The following is a 22,024-nucleotide window of genomic DNA, read 5'->3' as shown; positions in this document are numbered from 1 at the left end:
GACTGGCTAACTCTAAGGGTCAGGGACAAGAGGGGACTGCTGGGAAGAGGAAGGGGGGTGAGGAGCGGAGGCCTCAGCCTCTTAATCTGCATAACAGGTTTGAGGTTCTTGTTTCCAGTCTGGAAGAGGACGAGGCAGGTGAGGTTGGTGAGCAAACTGCACACGGTACAGTGATGCAACAGGACATAGGCAAAGAGAAGGGGAAAAGGAACGTAGTAGTGATTGGGGATAGTGGAGTGAAGGGTATTGACACTGTCCTTTGTCACAATGACAAAGTGCACAGAAGGGTGTGTTGTCTGCCTGGTGCTCAGGTACGGGATGTCGCAGCTGGGCTGCAGAGGAACCTGGAGAGGGAGGGTGAGAATCCGGTCATTGTGGTACATGTGGGTGCCAGCGACGTAGGCAAAGTGCGGACTGAGGATCTGGGGAGGGAGTATGAAAAGCTGGGAATGGAATTAAAAAGTAGAACCGACAAGGTGGTCATCTCTGGGCTACTGCCTGAACCGAGTGCAGACGGGCGTAGGGTTGACATGATTAAGGAAGTGAATGGGTGGCTCAGGGATTGGTGTGGGAGGAATGGGTTTGAATTTATGGGGCATTGGCACCAGTATTGGGGTAGGTGGGACCTGTTCGGGTGGGATGGGGTTGGTCTGAACCGTGCTGGGACCAGAGTCCTGGCGAATCGAGTAAAGAGGACTGTAGACAGGGCTTTAAACTAATTAGTGGGGGGGAGTGTGTGAGGGTAGGTGACGTTACGAGGTCTAAAGTTAAGGATAGGGTACAGGTAAGGGAAGAGGCCGAGGATGTCCCAATAATAGAGGGAGTAGGGGGTATGAGTATGGTTGGTGGCGTTACGGCAAATAGGGTCCAGGTGAAGGCTGGGATGAAAGCGCTTTATCTGAATGCACGAAGCATTCGGAATAAAGTGGATGAGCTGGTGGCGCAGATCAACACAAATGGATACGATCTGGTGGCCATTACAGAGACGTGGCTGCAAGGTGACAGGGACTGGGAGCTGAATGTCCAGGGGTATCAAGTGTTTAGGAAGGATAGGCAGGAGGAAAGAGGGGGTGGCGTAGCTCTGCTGATTAAGGATAGCATTAAGGTGGTAGCAAGGGATGATATTGGAGCCAAAGAGCAGAAAGTGGAATCGTTGTGGGTGGAGATTAGGAACAGCAAAGGGAGGAAGACGCTGGTGGGTGTTGTCTATAGGCCCCCAAATAATGATCTGGAGGTGGGGCGGGCTGTTAACGCGCAAATAAGTGCGGCGTGCAGGAATGGGACGGCCGTAGTTATGGGGGATTTCAATCTGCATATTGATTGGTCGACCCATGTTGGACGCGGTGGGCTGGAGGAAGAGTTCTTGGAATGCTGCCGGAATAATTTCCTTGAACAGTGTGTGTTGGAGCCGACGAGGGAGAGAGCTATCTTGGATCTGGTGCTATGTAATGAGGTGGGTAGAATTAGGGACCTTGCGGTGAAGGATCCTCTTGGAGAGAGTGATCATTGTATGGTGGAGTCTCTGGTGCAGATGGAGGAGGAGAAAGTGGGTTCCCGGACACGCGTCCTTTGTTTGAATAGAGGGGAGTACGGTAGGGTGAGAGAATAATTGGTGAATGTTGACTGGGGGAGCGCATTGGAGGGAGGGTCTGCTGAGGAGCAGTGGCGGATCTTTAAGGAGATCTTTCTTGGTGCTCAGCAGAAATTTATTCCGATGGTCAAAAAGGACCGTAGGAGGAGAGGTAATAAGCCGTGGATAACGAAGGAGGTGAAGGAAAGTGTTAAATTAAAAGCGGATGCGTTTAGCGTAGCTAAGAGTAGTGGGCGAGAAGAGGATTGGGAGAGGTTTAAATGTCAACAAAGATTGACAAAGAAGTTGATAAAGGAGGGTAGGAGAAACTATGAAGCTGGGCTAGCGCTTAATATAAAAAAGGATAGCAAGAGTTTTTATAAGTATATAAAAAGGAAGAGGCTGGCTAGGGTGAACGTTGGTCCTTTAGAGGATGAGAAAGGGGAGCTAGTGGTAGGGGATGGGGATATGGCTAAGGTCTTGAATAACTTTTTTGTTTCTGTCGTCACGGAGGAGGACGTGAATAATTTGCCGGGTGTTAGCGATGGAAAGGTGGTAGGACTGGAGGGTCTTAATGACATTACTGTTACTAGAGAGGTGGTGCTTGACAGACTGGAGGGGCTGATTGTGGACAAGTCCCCAGGACCGGATGGAATGCATCCGAGGGTTCTGAAAGAAATGGCAGAGGTGATAGTGGATGCCTTGGTGGTTATTTTCCAGACGTCGCTGGACTCCGGGGAAGTGCCGGAAGATTGGAAAACGGCTAATGTTATGCCGTTGTTTAAGAAGGGTGCCAGGCAAAAGGCGGGGAATTATAGGCCGGTTAGTTTAACGTCTGTGGTAGGTAAAATGTTAGAATCCGTCATTAAGGAGGAAATTGCGAGGCATCTTGAAGGGAATTGCTTGATAGAGCAGACGCAGCACGGTTTCATTAAAGGGAAGTCGTGTCTGACAAATTTATTGGAGTTCTATGAGGATGTGTCTAGGGCAGTGGATAGAGGAGAGCCGGTGGATGTGGTCTTTCTGGATTTTCAGAAGGCGTTTGACAAAGTACCTCATAAGAGGTTATTGCAGAAGATAAGGGGACATGGAGTTGGGGTAGGGTGTTAGCGTGGATAGAGGATTGGTTGTCAAATAGGAGGCAGAGAGTGGGGGTCAATGGGTGCTATTCGGATTGGCGGTTGGTGACTAGTGGAGTGCCCCAGGGGTCGGTGCTGGGGCCTCAGCTATTTAGCATTTATATAGATGATCTGGAGGAGGGAACCGAGTGTAGGGTGTCAAAATTTGCTGATGACACCAAGATTGGTGGAACGGCAAATTGTGCGGAGGGTGTGGAGAGCCTGCAGAAGGATCTAGATAGGCTGGGCGAATGGGCCAGGAAATGGTAAATGGAATTTAATGTTGGCAAGTGTGAGGTGGTCCACTTTGGTAGGAAGAATGGTAGGAAGGATTATTACTTATGTGGCGAAAAACTGCAGCAGGCGACGGTGCAGAGGGACCTCGGGGTCCTTGTGCATGAGTCGCAAAAACCCAGCTTGCAGGTGCAGCAGGTGGTCAGGAAGGCGAATGGGATGCTGGCCTTCATAGCGAGGGGGATTGAATATAAAAGTAGGGAGGCCTTGCTGCAGCTGTATAGGGCATTGGTGAGGCCGCAGCTGGAGTACTGTGTGCAGTTTTGGGCGCCGCACTTACGCAAGGATATTTTGGCCTTGGAGGGAGTGCAGAGGAGGTTTACTAGGCTGATACCGGAGTTGAGGGGGCTGAGCTATGAGGAGAGGCTGAATAAACTAGGCTTGTACTCGTTAGAGTTTAGAAGAATGAGGGGAGATCTCATTGAGACGTATAAGATGATGAATGGGATGGATAGGATAGAGGTGGAGAGCCTCTTCCCGCTCAAAAAAGACAGTAGGACTAGGGGGCACAGCCTCAAGATAAAGGGGGGGCGGTTTAGAACGGAGTTGAGGAGGAACTTCCACTCAACGGGTGGTGAATCTCTGGAATTCTCTGCCCGTTGAAGTGGTGGAGGCTGCCTCGCTAAATATTTTTTAGAAGCAGGTTGATGGGTTTTTGATAAGAGAGGGGATTAAGGGTTATGGGGAGAGGGCGGGAAAGTGGAACTGAGCCACGACAGATCAGCCATGATCTTATTGAATGGCGGGGCAGGCTCGAAGGGCCAGATGGCCTACTCCTGCTCCTATTTCTTATGTTCTTATGTATATGTAATTAAAATATTTAAGAATTATACATTTTCACACCAGTCCACTGAGCTTTGTTTATATAATTTTTTGCTGCAATTTCAGATATTTATTGTGTTGTATTTGAGAGCTGCTTGCTGTGCTTCGTCCCTAACCACCTATTCACCTTTGTGGGCAACCAGGCAGAATATTGGGAAGAAAAGCTAAATACACAGTTATTTTAATGAGAGAGGACATTTCTTGCTTATACATGTGAATCAGCTTATGCCCACAGTTCATTTCTAAACCATTGTTAATCACTCAGCTTTTCTAACTATGTGAAGTAGTATTGTATGACGTGCACATTTAAAACAATTGGAATTTTGTCACAAGTAAATTTACAATAATGAATTTTACTTTAAAGGAAGCTATTCAATAGAAAGAAAAAAACTGATTCAGCTATTGGCTGCCTCGCCGCTATTATTGACACTGTCACTGGAAGTGATTGTTGACCATGTGAACATCCCTCCTCTATGTTAATTATGATGGTGTAATCCAGACCAGAAAGAGAGTTATACAATGCTTGAAAAATCTGAATTTCAGAAGTTCCTTAATGCTTTGCGGGACAGAAATTAAGTATTTTTATTTGTATGTTTTTAATTGGTTTACATTTTAAAACCAGTAGATACATGGTGAGTCACATTAAATACCATATTTTTCAGGACAGTTCAAACTCGTTTTTGAACTTGAGAGGAGTGCTGTGATGTGTGATTTGTTTGGCTAGATATGAGGCACAAATATATTTGAATCCAAAGACTGGTTTTACTTCTTGGAAGCCCATTTTGCAAGTTGTGCTATTCTGTTTCTAACTGCACCACCAAATGATGTGCAACTTTTCCCAGGACGTTTGCCTTTATTCAAGGAGCTCTAGTTCACAGAGTAGTTTGCGAGCCATGAATCAATGTTGAAGAGGTGCAGAGGGAGGATAGTGAGTAGGTCAAAATTTTAAATGTTTAAAGACTCGCTCTTTCATTCCTCCCTGCTACCCCATGCCCCCTCATGCACCCTTAAGTATCCTTCATAGCCATTCACTCAGTATCCACTATGTCCAATCCTCAGATTCCATGTAGTGAAAACTATTTTGTATCCTTTGGAGCAGAAAAACCTCTCGCCATCTAATAAAAGCCTTCTTCAAGACCACCATTGATACTGAGAAAAGAAATACATTCTGTTGTGTTAATAAACCTTGTAATATCTGTAATCCAAATCCTACATCAAAGGTGCAATGTTTGATTTGATTCATTATTGTCATGTATTGGGATACAGTGAAAAGTATTGTTTCTTGTGCACTGTACAGAGAAAATATACCATTCATAAAGTACATAGGAAGGAGAGGCTGCAGAATATGGTGTTACAATCATAGCTAGGGTGTAGAGAAAAATCAGCTTCATATATATTAGGTCCATTCAAAAGTCTGATATGTTACTAAAACTCCTTAAACCGTATTTCATTCTCAGATGAAAGGAACACCTATTCTGCTGAGGCCCATATACATTTGAAACTCAGCCAAAGAGTCATAATGGTTACTGCTGTCCAAATAACAGAACTCTCCAAGATGGAAAGGACAGAACGCTCATTTCAATTTTAAAGCAAAATGCCTGTCAATCAGTGGATGGAAGCAGGAGGCTGGATTTTTATTGGGAGTAGGTGGTTGTGTTTTTTGTCAGCTATCAAAAGCTTTTTTTTCATTTGCCAAAGCAGTCACTCTAACTCACATCAAAGAGGGATAACAGAATAGACTGACAGGATATTATGTTACTTTCTCCATGTAATAAAATGCATGTGAACAATTGCACAATATTGGTCAACGTCATCTTTGCAGGACAGATCGCTGTGGTGAATCACTGCATTATAGTATATCTATATTATAGTATGACTATATAAATATATATTTATTGTGATATTTGAAGGCATGAAAACGTTTTACATTTACCTTTTAGAATATTCTTAATTCTTCAACAGGCTTTCCGTTTTCTTCATAAACTTGCAAACTGGATGTGCTTTTAATGGGCCTCCAAACTCCAGTCTACCAAATGAAAATGGTGTGCAGGAGGAAATCTAATTCCTGTCTGCTATTTAAAAAGGGAAACCTGATGTGGGTGGGGTCAGGTGTGCATTTTTTACAACAGACATTCCTGACCTGCAAAATGACCAGTGGAAAAAGGCCTGAGGTTAACAACATGAAAGGAAATTATACTTCCTCAAAGAAAATCCAGGTGTGGTCATGTGTACACCAAAACTCACCTCCACACCCAGAACAAAATTCGACCCCAAGTGTCAGGTTTAAAAATCCAAATAAGTTGTGTCTTGTGTCATTAATTGGATTTGTCCATTAAACAGTTACTAAATAATAGTCAACCCAAATTGTATATAATCCATATAAAATCAACTAGCTTACAAAAGACTGAAAGAAGACTCAATGTATTTAAAAGTCACAGAACAGCAACTTGATATGAAAGTGCAGTGGTTTTACGGTTTTTCATACTGGGGCTAGATAACATACATAGTGTAAATACATTATTGTATTATCACTTAAATTGCTTGTTGAGTGTTCAAAACAAATGCTATTTTATGATCTGTTTCTGTTGAAGAGTTTCAAAATAATTGCTAGACAAGCTATGATATTCATTAGTTAAGTCATTGAAAGTTCAAGCAGATTACAAGGTTAGAATAGACATATTTGAAGGTTTGAAGAATTCAAACACATCATTAAGATTGATTGATGATGCCAGAGCTAAATTAATCTGGAATATAAAGAACAGAAAATACCTAAAAAGCACAATGTTTGACAGCTGGGATGTTTCTTGGCAATGCTCAGATCTTCTGTTTTATTTCAACTCTGTTACATAATTTTCCACAAAATGTTCTTTTATGAAGAAAGTTCAGCAGGTATGAGGCTGAATTTTCATTTTTGGGTTGAAACCTCGAAGGCAGGAGCATATCTGGTTCTGACCCTTCACCCTGTTGGCACCTGATGCTCAGTGCAATTTTGAAGAAGGTGGTGTGTTTGCAATGCAGTTCAAATGGTGGATGGATTCCTGGCACAGGAGGGCCAATAACTTCTCTGGCACTGAAATATTGGTGCCCCACTGTTAGGCGTGGGAGCAGTCAATGAAGTGGGGAGAATAAGAAGGTGCCTTAATATGGAAGCACCCACATTTGAGTTTACAAACTATAAAAATAAAAAGTGGTCACAGATGCCAGACCACCATTGCTGCAGTTGCAGCAGCTGGAAGGGCTGAATTGAATGGGGCATCTGCGACCTACTATTCTGCTGCTGGGAAGCTGCCTCCATTCATTCCTCAGACTTTGGCCTTGGTAAAGGACCCACATGTTGTCTTGAAAATTCCAGATGCTTTGATCAGTGCCTTCAGTGGACAATTTAATTGACCTAATTGGCTTATTGCTGCTGGTGGGCATTGGTTCTCATGCTTCCCCCTTGACATCCTTGCTCAAAATAGCCAAGAGGAAGGACCATAATGGTGGACTGGCACACCAGGCAATAATTAGAAATTGCTGACTTGTCTGCTTCAGGTCCTGCCTCAATCAGCAGTTGAAATCAAATTAAGTGGGGGTGGGGGGAGGGAGTTGTAAGTAATTAAGATTATATTAAAATGCAGCAAACATTAATCAGTTTGCAGAGTGCACAGTTAAATGAGCAATTAAGTTCAAGATTGTGCTGCAATTCATTTTGGTAGGAGAAATAAGCAGGCCATTTATTCCTTGGGAAATAAGCATTGTGATCTGGAGGAACAAAGATTTGATAAGTAACTAAAGGTAGTCTCAGACATGCAATTGTTCAAGTATAGATTTTGAAAACAATTGTTTTAAAGGTACATTTCTGTTTGCAACTATTTACATTGAATTAAAATATTTTTCAAAATGTAAATATGGAGAGACAACATGTGTTTGTCAAACTTTGTCAGACTCCCGTCTCCAGAGCTGGCTGTGAAAAACCATTAAGATGTAAATGCCTTTTCCAGGGGTGACAATTGAACCTGCTAAAATGTGTGAAAGACCCTTTTATTTCTGAAAGAACAGGAGTCAGGAAGGGACTTAACTTCCCTGCTTGTTGAAATACTTTGAACATGAACAGTGCATCAATTTTTATGTTTATTAAGCTGCATAAAGGAGGCTACATAAAGCTATCTTAGGAGACATCAGAGAGGGTTCATGTCCAAGGGGGACAAAGAAGTTATTCAGAAATTAACTGCTATTTTGTTAAGAGTCTAGGCAATCTACAACTGCCATAACATGAGTCCACCTGGAAAGGCGCAAACCTTCAAATGTTCAACTGCAGAAGCCATTGCAACTGTCAACCTGAACCTGCAGTTTCATCATCTTCACTTCTGAAAGAAGGAATTCAAGCTATGGACCCAAAATTGTCTCTTACAAAGACTGATTTGAAATCTCATCTTTAAATGTCATCACTTTTACTTAACTTTCAGCAGTAGTTTTGTAATAAACTAACTTTTATCTTGTTTAAGATTAGAGCTTGTTTATTAGCTTTCTTAAATTAAACCACGTTCAAATTAAAAAAGAGCTACGTAAACACAAATTCTTAATTCATGGACCACTTTAAAGTTATGTGTTTTATGTGGCTGAGAGAGGTAGCAATATAAGTTGATAAGGCTATATAGAATGTAAATATCATTATTATAGTTCATGCATAGAAGAATAGAATACAAAACCAGGGCGGTAATATTAAATTTATATAAAACCAGGTGAAAAATCACTGTTAGCTCTGGTTCTACAACAAAAAAAAAGCATATTCAAGCATCAGAATTAGTACAGAAAAAAATGACATGTATATTCCTAGAATTGAGAGGATGCAATTATCTTGAAATATTGAGCTGATGCTCTATTCTCTGGAAAGTAAAAATAAAGCAACATACTTGATAGAAATCTTCAAAATTATGAAATGCTTCATAGGATGAATGTGGCAAAATTGTTTTCATATGTGACGTTTCCTAGAACAAGGAGAATACATATCCAATTGTCACAAATATCTCAAATAAAGGATTTAGGAAGGGTTCATTATGCAGAGTGTAGGAATGTGCTACTGCAATGATTGAAACAAATAACATTGATGCATCTTGGGGAGAGAATGTCACATACCTTAGGGAGAAGGGAACATGGTATGAAGAGGCGAGACTTACCTCAAGTATAAAACAGGCATAAGAAAGTTGGCCTCTTTGGTTGTTACTTTGTGATTGATGCAGAAGCAAACCCTTATGGTACATTCCAATTGCGCATGTCTTACTGTATCATCTGTAAGTTGGAGGACATTATTTTTACTCTTGTCTCTTTCCTCTTGAAATTTAAAATGTATGCAAACAGTTGGATTTTTCCATGATACGTTCACAGATGATAATTGGTACAAATGTTTGATGACTTCATTGAAATTCAGCACATATTAATTAAATGAACCTGTGTATATTCATATGTGCAGCAAAAATGTACATGGGGCAAGATGTAAAATTTTCCATTAATAGAATTGGCTATTTAGGATCTCTTCTGTATGCAATCTGGTATTCTCGGTTTAATGTTGTGCCTCTGCTGTTCAATATCCAACTAAATAACAACATATCCTAGGGCTTTGAAAATGGACAGAGATACATTTTTAAGATGAGGCCAAAAGCAATTCACTATAATTGTTAGCCTCAAAGGAAGTCACTGCATAATACAAGAGTTAAGATCAAATTCACTCAGTTTAATCAGTACAACACTACACCCTGTAGCACTGCAGCTTTGGTATACCACTGATGGTATGATGGCCAGTAAGAGAACTTGTTTCTCCTGGATGGTGTTGAGCTTCTTGTTGGAACTGCTCCAGTCTAGGCAACTAGAGAATATTACAGAATCCCATTGTGAAATTGAGTAGAGTAATTGCAGGGTGAAAAATAGAATGTTAGAATTTAGTGTTTGTAAAATGCTAAGAGTGAAAACATTTCATGGTCCTTTTACATGGTGGTGCTTTTTCTGTGCTTGAAGAGTTAAAACAAATGCATGTGCATATATGGGGTCCCAGACTGAAGCATTTGTATCAGGAGGCCAAGCAGCAGTGATGCCTTGGTAACAGGCTTTTCAGCCTTTTGAATTTTTTTGAATTTAGCCAATCAGTTTAAATCAGGCAGTTGGATACCAGCAACCTATTAGATTTGAATTTGATGTTTATGACAACTAAGAACCAATCCTATTGTGGGGGATGTTGATATGTCATCACATATAAAAGAAGAGGGCAGTGGGACAATAAGCAGAGAGAGCAACTGCCATAGCCAGAGTAATAGCCTTATCCATGTCTTAGCGAAAGCTCCATCTTGATTGTGAAGGTACCAAAGAAGACAGAAGTTCCAATCAGAAGAATCAACAGAGAAGGCCCAAAATATTCTGGAGGATGCCAAACCTAGTTGTAATTTAGAGAGTGACAACAATTCTATATTTTTTTGTTAATATAGAATTATATTTCTATAAAATTACATTTATCTAAACAACATTCCATTGAATCGTGTTTTATTCGGTTTGTTAATAATTTAGTTAACTTGTTCGTTGTTAGTTAGATAAATAAATTGTTACTTGTAGACTTCAGAGAGAGTGTCAGGGAGTTATTTTGATTGAACCACTAAAAGTTGCGGAAGAGCAGATCATACCACTTCATAATCACTTTTACAGATTGAGGCAAAGTATTCCTCTTGGAGTGGTTAGGTGTTAGTTCTCAGATGAGGGATCCACTTCTGCTTTATAGGACACCTGACTTGGGTCTTGTAGGTTGTTGAACCTTAGGGCATTGAGGAGATTCAAACTGTTCTAGCAGTCATGGCATTTATGTGACTGCTCCAGTTGAGTTTCTAATCAGTGATATCCTTGGATTCTCATTATAGTGAACTTGGCAATGGTTGTTCCATTGAATGTTAGCTGTAGGTGGTTGGTCGGTGTTTTACTCTCTTGTTAGACCTGGTCACTGCTTTTAAGTGGTGCCAACGTTACTTCCCGTTTATCAGCCCAAATATCTACATTTACTCAATAACCAAGCATTTGTGAATGAAACTGAGCACTGTGTTCATCAGCAGACAGCCCCAAATCTGACCTTATGATAAAAGGAAGATTATTGTTGGACCAGCAGAAGATTGTTGGTTCCTCGGACACTGTCCTGAGAAAGGTCTTTAGTGTTGTCCTGGGCTGAGAAGGTTAATGTTCAATGACCACAATCATCGCTCCTTGTGCTATGTATGACACCAGTCACTGAAGTGTGTTCTCCCATCTCCATTGACTTGGTTGTATTGAGATCTGAAGCTGTGTAGTCCAGGCAGAAACATTAATTGCAGTTTATTGAAGATTAAATGTGTGCAGCACAGTGACACAGTGGTTAGCATTGCTAACTCACAGCACCAGGGACCTGGGTTCAATTCTTGGTTTGGATCACTGTCTGTGTGTGGTCTGCACACTCTCCCTTGTCTGTGTGGGTGATCTCCAGGTGCTCCAGTTTCCTCCCACATTCTAAAAGATGCACTGGTTAGATGCATTGGTCATACTAAATTCTCCTTCAGTGTATCCGAACAGGCACCGGACTGTGGTGACTAAGGGACTTTCACAGTAACTTCATTGCAGTGTTAACGTAAGCTTACTTGTGACACTAATAAATAAACTTAAGAACTTAAAAACCACCTGAGGACACTGTTGACGACTCCTTCGATCACTTTATGATTTAGAGTATTGTGGGCTAGTATTTGTTTGGGTCATTGACACCAGAGCTGCTTAGTGTACCCTGGGAGTTTGGAAGGTACTTCTAATATAAAGTCTGAAGTTATACAACTGTTCCACTTCCTAATAACGTAGTTTATATTAAACGAAGTAGCTTTTTAAATAATGTTTCTTTTTATTCTAACTTTCAATATTTTTAATTATTCATTGACTCTAGATTAAAGTTAGGGATTCCAATAACATGCTTTAATGTTTTAGCTGAGTTGCATAAGATTTCCTCATGCTTCTATGATGCTGGACAGTTTAAAATTTATTTAATCAATGTTACTGTTGTCATCAATATAACATTCCCTTTAATAAATTAATTTTCATAGACGCCCAGTAGCACATTCTTCATTATCATCACTTTTAGAGAGTTGATGCTACTTTTGGTTCCAAACTGATTTCCTCAAAGGAATATGCATACTATTTTTAGAAGTAATTGCATTCATTCATTATGTATCTAGATCTGTGATAAGACTTAATAAATCTTTCTAGCACTATTTATTGCTTAGTTCAGCAGCTATAAAGATATTCCATTGTGCAGAATTCATGATTAATCTTTTGGTACCATATATTTGTATCGGCAGCAAGAGTTTTTACATTTTGTAGTAAATCATGCTGCATAGGGTACTTAATTTTTATGACATAATAAAGACACTGAGCATTCTGCAGAGCAGTACATTCAACTGCTCACTCTTTCATTAGCTCTTCTCTATTTTAAGAAAATTCTCCTTAATTGCCTTCACTCAAAATGAATAAAACAAAGGTAATATTCACTTGTTGTAGTTCTTATGATTACTGTAGAAGTTGTAAGTTTGAATTTCTCTTTTTAAAGATTAATAGCTGAAAGGATAACACAAAAAGATTTTATGTTGTAATTTGCTATGACCAGTAGACTTAAAGCATTATTGATTAAACATTTTTTGTAAGCAACTTAAACTTTAGACTACAGAAAGTAACTTTCGACAATCAGAAGAACCCTTGATCAGTTGGTTATACAAACAGTTGCCTGGTTGTACAGAACTTGAATGTTGCTGAAGCTTTTATCTTGATGACTACAAAACAAAATGCATGCATGGTGAATTTTAAATGGTTACAGCAGTTTATATTCTGAGATAGATGTTCACAATCTGGGGTCTGTGGCACAGTGGTTAGCCTTGCTGCTTCACAGTGCCAGAGACGCAGGTTTGATTCAGTCCTTAGGTGATTATCTGTGTGAAGTTTGAATGTTCTCCCTGTGTCTGCATAGGTTTTCTCTTGGTACTCCAATTTTCTCTCCAGTCCAGAGATGTATAGGCCAGGTGGATTGGCCATGTGAAATTTCCCGTTAATGTCCCAAGATATGTAGGTTAGGAGAATTATTAGGGTAAATGCATACGTTTATGGGGATAGGGTGAGGGGGCAGGGTAAGATGCTCTGTTGGAGAGCCGGTGCAGACTTGATGGGCCAAATGGCCTCCTGCATTGTAGGGATTGTAGATTCTATCACCAGGGGTTTGTGAAGCATCACCAGGGGGTCCATGATGCTGGTGGCAGCCACTTGATCAGCAAACGTCTGTTGCAATGCATCAGATTTAAAAATAAGCAAGGAAAACAAATGGGCCAATCGGAGCAAGGCCTCTTGGAGCACTGTAAGTGCTGATATTTCTCAGCCGCGCAGCATTCAGTGCTTTGCTCAGTGAAGTTCAAAAGTGAGCCGGCAGGAACAGGAAACTAGAAGAAAGTTGGAGTCAGAGCTCTGTGGTGACAGCCGCTGTGGCGGCTGGCCAGGCATTCAGAGCGTGGAGGGCAGAGATGCCAGAAGTAAGGAGGCAGAAAGGTGAGGACAAGGGAAGCAGTGTTGATGAGAGTCTTATGCAGTTGGCAAATATATTTGTGACTGTATACCTCTGGCATCAAGCAGTTGAATTATAAAAGGAGGCAGCATCACCTCTCACACTGGAGACAACAGGAAGGTTCGTCTTAATAATATTTTATTGATATATGCATTAGATATAGCTTTAATAAAGGCTTTACATCTGATTTCTGTGTTTGCACTTATTTTGTGACCAAAAAGAGGTGTTGACATTGGAATGTTTGTGGTTCCCCAATACTCTTGGGAGGGCACAATGGTCCTGTGCTTTAAGAAAGTTGGGAAATCTTGTTGTGGGAGAAAAGGATGCTACTCATTGGCATATTGATGCTGATTGACTGAGGTATTGCCATTGAGAACATAACAGCACCCAGGTAATTCAACAAAGCTAAGGCTTGAGTGTGTTCCATTTATTGGTAACACTTAATGAACAATCCTGAGTGTGCTAATAACTGCAGGAAGAATCAATTTATGATAATCAGTTGGGTTCATAACATGGCTTATTTATGCTTGCTGAAAGCTAAATAAATTAATGTGCCAGGACCCGTTCTTTGTAAACAATATGCATTCTTGCAGTTATCCTGATGAATGCAAGACAAGAAACTTTCACGATGTTTCTCTTTTCAGCAATATGAACTACACATTCCAGTGTCCTTTTAAGTTGGCATTCAATTCTCACAGACTCAGTCCAAAATTATCGTTAGCTCCCAAAGTTTTATGTCTAATCATTTCCTTTCCCAACCTGGAAAATTTTAACTCCAGAACTGCATTTGATGGTGAGAGTTTTCCTGGACATCTCTTCCTCTAACTGTAGCTTGACAGCTCTTCTCTCTCTCGCTGTCTCCCTGGTTTCCACTGACCCACCACATGCCTCATATCCAGGTTGAGGTGCTGATTAGCTATCCTTGAGATTTCACAGCTGTTTATAATCAGGCATTCTCAATATTTTTCTGGGACTTTGGAGAGTCGGTCTATCCACTTTGCCATTATCTGCAAGTATAACTGCACCTTCTTCCGAATAAAATAAATCTTGGACCACTTTTAATATCTAGCAAATCAAACAAACAAACAAACCAAAGCTTTCTGTCAGACTGACTTTGGAATAAGTCACATGATCCTTTTCATTTTATCCTAAAGACACATTCCCAAAACGTCATCTCAAACTTCATAATTATAACACAGTTGAAAGTTAAAACTTAAAGATAATAAATATAAACCGTATATCATGAAACTAAATTTAAGCTAAATAAGTTATTCTAATCAGACAATGACTTGAATATTTGCAAGTTTTTTTTGATTACGTTTATTTTTCTTTTTTTGTTCATGGTCTAAGTTTTTGAGGATTTTTGAGTTATAAAAAACGCTTTTAATTCAAACGCTCAATCTACATTCTAAATTCTCAATTTATATCAAAGGGGTCAGTCTGTTGTATGTGACCTAACAAGGTACAAACGAACATTATGTATGAATGAAGTACATTTTATTTAGCAGATATTATATATACTGAACAAAAGCAGTGAACAGTGTGGAAGCTTCTCCTTCCACCTGGGGTGCACAGTGGTTAGTACTGCTGCCTCTCAGTGCCAGGGACCCAGGTTTGATGCCCGGCTTGGATCACTGTGTGGAGTCTGCACATTCTCCCTGTTTCTGGATGTGTTTCCTCCAGGTGCTCTAGTTTCCTCCCAAAGTCTGAAAGACGTGCTGGTTAGGTGGATTGGCCATGCTAAATTCTGTCCGAAGAAGCGCCTGAGTGTGGCAACTAGGGGATTTTCACAGTAACTTCATTGCTGTGTTAATGTAACCCCACTTGTGATACTAATGATAAATAATAAACTTTGTTCCTCAAAGCCCAGGCATCCTTGTGTGTTGTTAGCATGAGCATGCCATTTTGCTTCTGTTTCTGAAGTAATGTTGAACTGTAGAACATAGAACATAAAACGTTACAGTGCAGTACAGGCCCTTCGGCTCTTGATGTTGCACCAACCAGTGGAACCAATCTAATGACGCTCTAACCTCAACTATTCCAATATTATTCATATGTCTATCTAATGACCATTTGAATTCCCTTAAAGTTGGCAAATCCACTATTGCTGCAGGCAGGGCATTCCACTCCCTTACCACCCTCTGAGTAAAGAACCTACCTCTGACATCTGTCCTATATTTATCACCCCTCAATTTAAAGCAATGCCCCCCTTGTGTTAGCCATCACCATCTGAGGAAAAAGGCTCTCACTGTCTACCCTATCTAATCCTCTGATCATCTTGTATGCCTCAATTAAGTCACCTCTTAACCTTCTCTCAAACGAAAACAACCTCAAGTCCCCTCAGCCTTTCCTCATAAGACCTTCCCACCATACCAGGCAACTGGTAAATCTCCTCTGCACCCTTTCCAATGCTTCCACATCTTTCCTATAATGCGACGACCAGAACTGTACGCAATACTCCAAATGCGGCAGCACCAGAGTTTTGTACAGCTGCAACATAACCTCATGGCTCCGAAACACAATCCCTCTACCAATAAAAGCTAACACACTATACGTCTTCTTAACAACCTTATCAACCTGAGTGCCAACTTTCAGGGATCTGTGCACGTGCACACCGAGATCTCTCTGCTCATCCACACTACCAAGAGTCTTTCCATTAGCCCAATACTCTGTAATCCTGTTACTCCTTCCAAAGTGAATCACCTCACACTTTTCCACATTAAACTCCATTTGCCACCTCTCAGCCCAGCTCTGCAGCTTATCTATGTCCCTCTGCAAACTGCAACATCCATCTGCACTGTCCACAACTCCTCAGATTTTAGTGTCATCAGCAAATTTACTAACCCATCCTTCTACACCCTCATCTAGGTCATTTATAAAAATGACAAACAGCAGTGGCCCCAAAACAGATCCCTGAGGTACACCACTTGTAACTGAACTCCAGGTTGAACATTTCCCATCAACCACCACCCTCTGTCTTCTATCAGCTAGCCAATGCCTGATCCAAACTGCTAAATCACCCTCAATCCCATGCATCCATATTTTCTGTAGTAGCTTACCATGGGGAACCTTATCAAACGCTTTACTGAAATCCATATATACCACATCGACTGCTTTACCGTCATCCATCTCTTTGGTCACCTTCTCAAAGAACTCAATAAGGTTTGTGAGGCACGACCTACCCTTCACAAAACTGTGTTGACTATCCCTAATCAAATTATTTCTCTCTAGATGATTATAAATCCTATCTCTTTTAATCCTTTCCAAAACTTTGCCCACCACAGAAGTAAGGCTCACCAGTCCATAATTTCCAGGATGGTCTCTACTTCCCTTCTTGAACAAGGAGACAACATTTGCTATCCTCCAGTCTTCTGGTACTATGCCTGTAGACAATGATGACATAAAGATCAAAGCCAAAGGCTCTGCAATCTCCTCCCTAGCCTCCCAGAGAATCCTAGGATAAATCCCACCCGGCCCAGGGGACTTATCTATTTTCACGCTTTCTAGAATTGCTAACACCTCTTCCTTATGTACCTCAATCCCGTCTAGTCCAGAAGCCTGTTTCTCAGTATTCTCCTCGACTACATCGACTTTTTCCTGTGTGAATACTGACGAAAAATATTCATTTAGTGCCTCTCCTTTCTCTTCAGACTCCACACACAATTTCCCACTACTGTCCTTGACTGGCCCTAATCTTGCCCTAATCATTCTTTTATTCCTGACGTACCTATAGAATGCTTTAGGGTTTTCCTTGATCCTACCTGCCAAAGACTTCTCATGTCCTCTTCTGGCTCTTCTTAACTCTCTCTTTAGGTCCTTCCTGTCTAACTTGTAATTCTCCAGTGGCCTAACTGAGCCTTCACGTCTCATCTTTACATAAGTCTCCTTCTTCCTCTTCACAAGAGATTCAACTTCCTTAGTAACCCACGGTTCCCTCACTCGACCACTTCCTCCCTCCCTGCTCTTTGAACAAGCTCCACATTTCAAGTGTGCCCATTCCCTGCAGTTTCCTTCTCCAACCTATGTATCCTAAATCTCGCCTAATCGCCTCGTAATTTCCTGTCTCCCAGCTATAAGTTTTGCCCTTCGGTATATACCTATCTGGTTGTGGGGGAGCAGGCTTTAATTATCAGGTGCTCACACGGTGAAGCCTTCCATTGTTTGCTGGAGCAGACGAGTGAAGGAGCAGAGAGACAGATAAGAAATTACCTGTTAAAAACCTGTTTAAATAAGTTTAAAGCAGTTTCATAGTAAGAACTTACCTTGTAGAACTGTTTAAATCATTTAAAAGCATTTTTGCGGGCTTTTTGTATCTACCGCTTTAAGAATTCTAAGGGAGTGGATAGCAGGGAGTTGTGGGGGAGCAGGCTTTAAAACAGCGCCAGGTTTAAAAGGAGGCCTGGTGTAGACAGTGGGCAGCGTCGGAGCGGGCAGCGGACTGAGTGGGAAGCAGAGTGAGCTACTAGGGCTTAGGAACAAAAGGGCTTGGGAGAAAAAGGGCCAGGTAAGTTCGTGTGGAAATTTTCAATATTACTACAGTGAATAATGGAGGGGCATGTGATGTGTTGTTTCTGTATGATGTGGGAGCTGGTGGACCCCAGGGTCCTTCCCAGTGACCATGTCTGCAGTAAGTGCAGGTTGCTGGAGGAGCTCCAGCTCAAGGTAGATGAGCTGGCCTCTGAGCTACAGACAATGAGGCTCATCAGGGGGAGAGAGGGTGCCATTGTCAATGGGGTTCAAGTGACATCCATCCATCCATCCACACACACACACACACACACACACACACACACACACACACACCCCCCCCCCCCCCCACCAAGACTGGCTAACTCTAAGGGTCAGAAACAAGAGGGGGCTGCTGAGAGGAGGAAGGAGGGTGGGGAGCGGAGGAAGGGGGGTGGGGAGCGGAGGAAGGGGGGTGGGGAGCGGATGTCTCAGCCTCTCAATCTGCATAACAGATTTGAGGTTCTTGCTTCCAGTCTGGACGAGAACGAGGGAGGTGAGGCTGGTGAGCAAACTGCACACAGTACAGTGATGCAGCAGGACATAGGCAAAGAGAAGGTGAAAAGGAACGTAGTAGTAATTGGGGATAGTGGGGTTAAGGGTATTGACACTGTCCTTTGTCACAATGACAAAGTGCACAGAAGGGTGTGTTGTCTGCCTGGTGCTCGGGTCTGGGATGTCGCATCTGGGCTGCAGAGGAACCTGGAGAGGGAGGGTGAGAATCCGGTCATTGTGGTACATGTGGGTGCCAACGACGTAGGCAAAATGCGAACTGAGGATCTGGAGAGGGAGTATGAAAAGCTGGGAATGGAATTAAAAAGTAGAACCGACAAGGTGGTTATCCCTGGGCTACTGCCTGAACCAAGTGCAGACGGGCGTAAGGTTGATAAGATTAAGGAAGTGAATGGGTGGCTCAGGGATTGGTGTGGGAGGAACGGGTTTGAATTTGTGGGGCATTGGCATCAGTATTGGGGTAGGTGGGACCTGTTCGGGTGGGATGGGGTTGGTCTGAACCGTGCTGGGACCAGAGTCCTGGCGAATCGTGTAACTAGGACTGTAGACAGGGCTTTAAACTAAATGGGGGTGGGGGGGGAGGGTGCGAGGGTAGGTGACATTACGGGGCCTAAAGTTAAGGAGAGGGTACAGGTAAGGGAAGAGGCCGAGGATGTCCCAATAATAAAGGGAGTAGGGGGCGTGAGTATGGTTGGTGGCGTTCTGGCAAATAGGGTCCAGGTGAAGGCTGGGATGAAGGCACTTTATCTGAATGCACGAAGCATTCGGAATAAAGTGGATGAGCTGGTGTCGCAGATCAGCACGAATGGATATGATCTGGTGGCCAGTACAGAGACGTGGCTGCAAGGTGACAGGGACTGGGAGCTGAATGTCCAGGGGTATCAAGTGTTTAGGAAGGATAGGTGGGAGGAAAAAGGGGGGAGCGTAGCTCTGCTGATTAAGGATAGCATCAGGGTGGTAGCAAGGGATGATATAGGAACCAAAGAGCAGAACGTGGAATCGTTGTGGGTGGAGATTAGGAACAGCAAAGGGAGGAAGACGCTGGTGGGTGTCGTCTATAGGCCCCCGAATAATGATCTGGAGGTGGGGTGGGCTGTTAACGCGCAAATAAGTGTGGCGTGTAGGAATGGAACGGCGATAATTATGGGGGATTTCAATCTGCATATTGATTGGTCGACCCATGTTGGACGCGGTGGGCTCGAGGAGGAGTTCTTGGAATGCTGATAGTTCCCTTGAACAGTGTGTGTTGGAGCCGACGAGGGAGCGAGCTATCTTGGATCTGGTGTTATGTAATGAGGCGGGTAGAATTAGGGACCTTGTGGTGAAGGATCCTCTTGGGGAGAGTGATCATTGTATGGTGGAGTTTCTGGTGCAGATGGAGGAGGAGAAAGTGGGTTCCCGGACACGCGTCCTTTGTTTGAACAGAGGGGAGTACGTTAGGATGAGAGAAGAATTGGCGAATGTTGACTGGGGGAGCGCGTTGGAAGATAGGTCTGCTGAGAAGCAGTGGAGGATCTTTAAGGAGATCTTTCTTGGTGCTCAGCAGAAATTTATTCCGATGGTTAAAAAGGACTGTAGGAGGAGAGGTAATAAGCTGTGGATAACGAAGGAGGTGAAGGAAAGTGTTAAATTAAAAGCAGAGGCGTTTAGAGTAGCTAAGAGTAGTGGGCGAGAAGAGGATTGGGAGAGGTTTAAATGTCAACAAAGATTGACAAAGAAGTTGATAAACGAGTGTAGGAGAAACTATGAAGCTGGGCTAGCGCTTAATATAAAAAAGGATAGCAAGAGTTTTTATAAATATATAAAAAGGAAGAGGCTGGCTAGGGTGAACGTTGGACCCTTAGAGGATGAGAGGGGGGACTTAGTGGTAGGGGATGGGGAAATGGCTGAGGTCTTGAATAACTTTTTTGTTTCTGTCTTCACGGAGGAGGACGTGAATAATCTGCCGGGTGTTAGCGATGGAAAGGTGGTAGGACTGGAGGGTCTCAATGACATTATTGTTACTAGAGAGGCGGTGCTCAACAGACTGGAGGGACTGATTGTGGACAAGTCCCCAGGACCGGATGGAATGCATCCGAGGGTTCTGAAAGAAATGGCAGAGGTGATAGTGGATGCCTTGGTGGTTATTTTCCAGACGTCGCTGGACTCCGGGGAAGTGCCGGAAGATTGGAAAACGGCTAATGTTATGCCGTTGTTTAAGAAGGGTGCCAGGCAAAAGGCAGGGAATTATAGGCCGGTTAGTTTAACGTCTGTTGTAGGTAAAATGTTAGAATCCGTCATCAAGGAGGAAATAGCGAGGCATCTTGAGGGGAATTGCTTGATAGAGCAGACGCAGCACGGTTTCGTTAAGGGGAAGTCGTGTCTGACAAATTTATTGGAGTTCTATGAGGATGTGTCTAGGGCGGTGGATAAAGGAGAGCCGGTGGATGTGGTCTTTCTTGATTTTCAGAAGGCGTTTGACAAGGTACCTCACAAGAGGTTATTGCAGAAGGTCGGGGGCATGGAGTTGGGGGTAGGGTGTTAGCGTGGATAGAGGACTGGTTGTCAAATAGGAGGCAGAGAGTGGGGGTTAATGGGTGCTATTCGGATTGGGTGTTGGTGACTAGTGGAGTGCCCCAGGGGTCGGTGCTGGGGCCTCAGCTATTTACCATTTATATAGATGATCTGGAGGAGGGAACCGAGTGTATGGTGTCGAAATTTGCTGATGACACCAAGATTGGTGGAACGGCAAATTGTGCGGAGGGTGTGGAGAGTCTGCAGAAGGATCTAGATAGGCTGGGCGAATGGGCCAGGAAATGGCAAATGGAATTTAATGTCGGCAAGTGCGAGGTGGTCCACTTTGGTAGGAATAATGGTAGGAAGGATTATTACTTATGTGGCGAAAAACTGCAGCAGGCGACGGTGCAGAGGGACCTTGGGGTCCTTGTGCATGAGTCGCAAAAACCCAGCCTGCAGGTGCAGCAGGTGGTCAGGAAGGCTAATGGGATGCTGGCCTTCATCGCGAGGGGGATTGAATATAAAAGTAGGGAGGTCTTGCTGCAGCTGTATAGGGCATTGGTGAGGCCACAGCTGGAGTACTGTGTGCAGTTTTGGTCGCCGCACTTACGCAAGGATATTTTGGCCTTGGAGGGAGTGCAGAGGAGGTTTACTAGGCTGATACCGGAGTTGAGGGGGTTGAGCTATGAGGAGACGCTGAATAAACTAGACTTGTACTCGTTAGAGTTTAGAAGAATGAGGGGAGATCTCATTGAGATGTATAAGATGATGAATGGGATGGATAGGATAGAGGTGGAGAGACTCTTCCTGCTCAGAAAGGACAGTAGGACTAGGGGGCACAGCCTCAAGATAAAGGGGGGGGCGGTTTAGAACGGAGTTGAGGAGGAACTTCTTCACTCAACGGGTGGTGAATCTCTGGAATTCTCTGCCCGTTGAAGTAGTGGAGGCTGCCTCGCTAAATATTTTTAAGACGTGGGTTGATGGGTTTTTGATAAGCGAGGGGATTAAGGGTTATGGGGAGAGGGCGGGATTGTGGAACTGAGCCACAACAGATCAGCCATGATCTTATTGAATAGCGGGGCAGGCTTGAAGTGCTAGATGGCCTACTCCTGCTCCTATTTCTTATGT

At 42.9% G+C, this 22,024-nt stretch overlaps 1 protein-coding gene across 3 annotated transcripts in view; it reads left to right on the top strand.

Moving 5' to 3' along the window:
* The window catches only part of trappc9 (trafficking protein particle complex subunit 9), a 719,084-nt gene that overhangs the window by 418,727 nt on the left and 278,333 nt on the right, over nucleotides 1-22,024 (top strand). The window lies entirely within an intron of this gene.

Source organism: Carcharhinus amblyrhynchos, chromosome 8 (genome assembly GCF_965287045.1).
Source record: "Carcharhinus amblyrhynchos chromosome 8, sCarAmb.v2.hapA, whole genome shotgun sequence".
NCBI classification, from domain to species: Eukaryota; Metazoa; Chordata; class Chondrichthyes; order Carcharhiniformes; family Carcharhinidae; genus Carcharhinus; species Carcharhinus amblyrhynchos.
The sequence above is the reverse complement of the archived record's forward strand: the minus strand, read 5'-3'. Positions and strand labels throughout refer to the sequence as shown.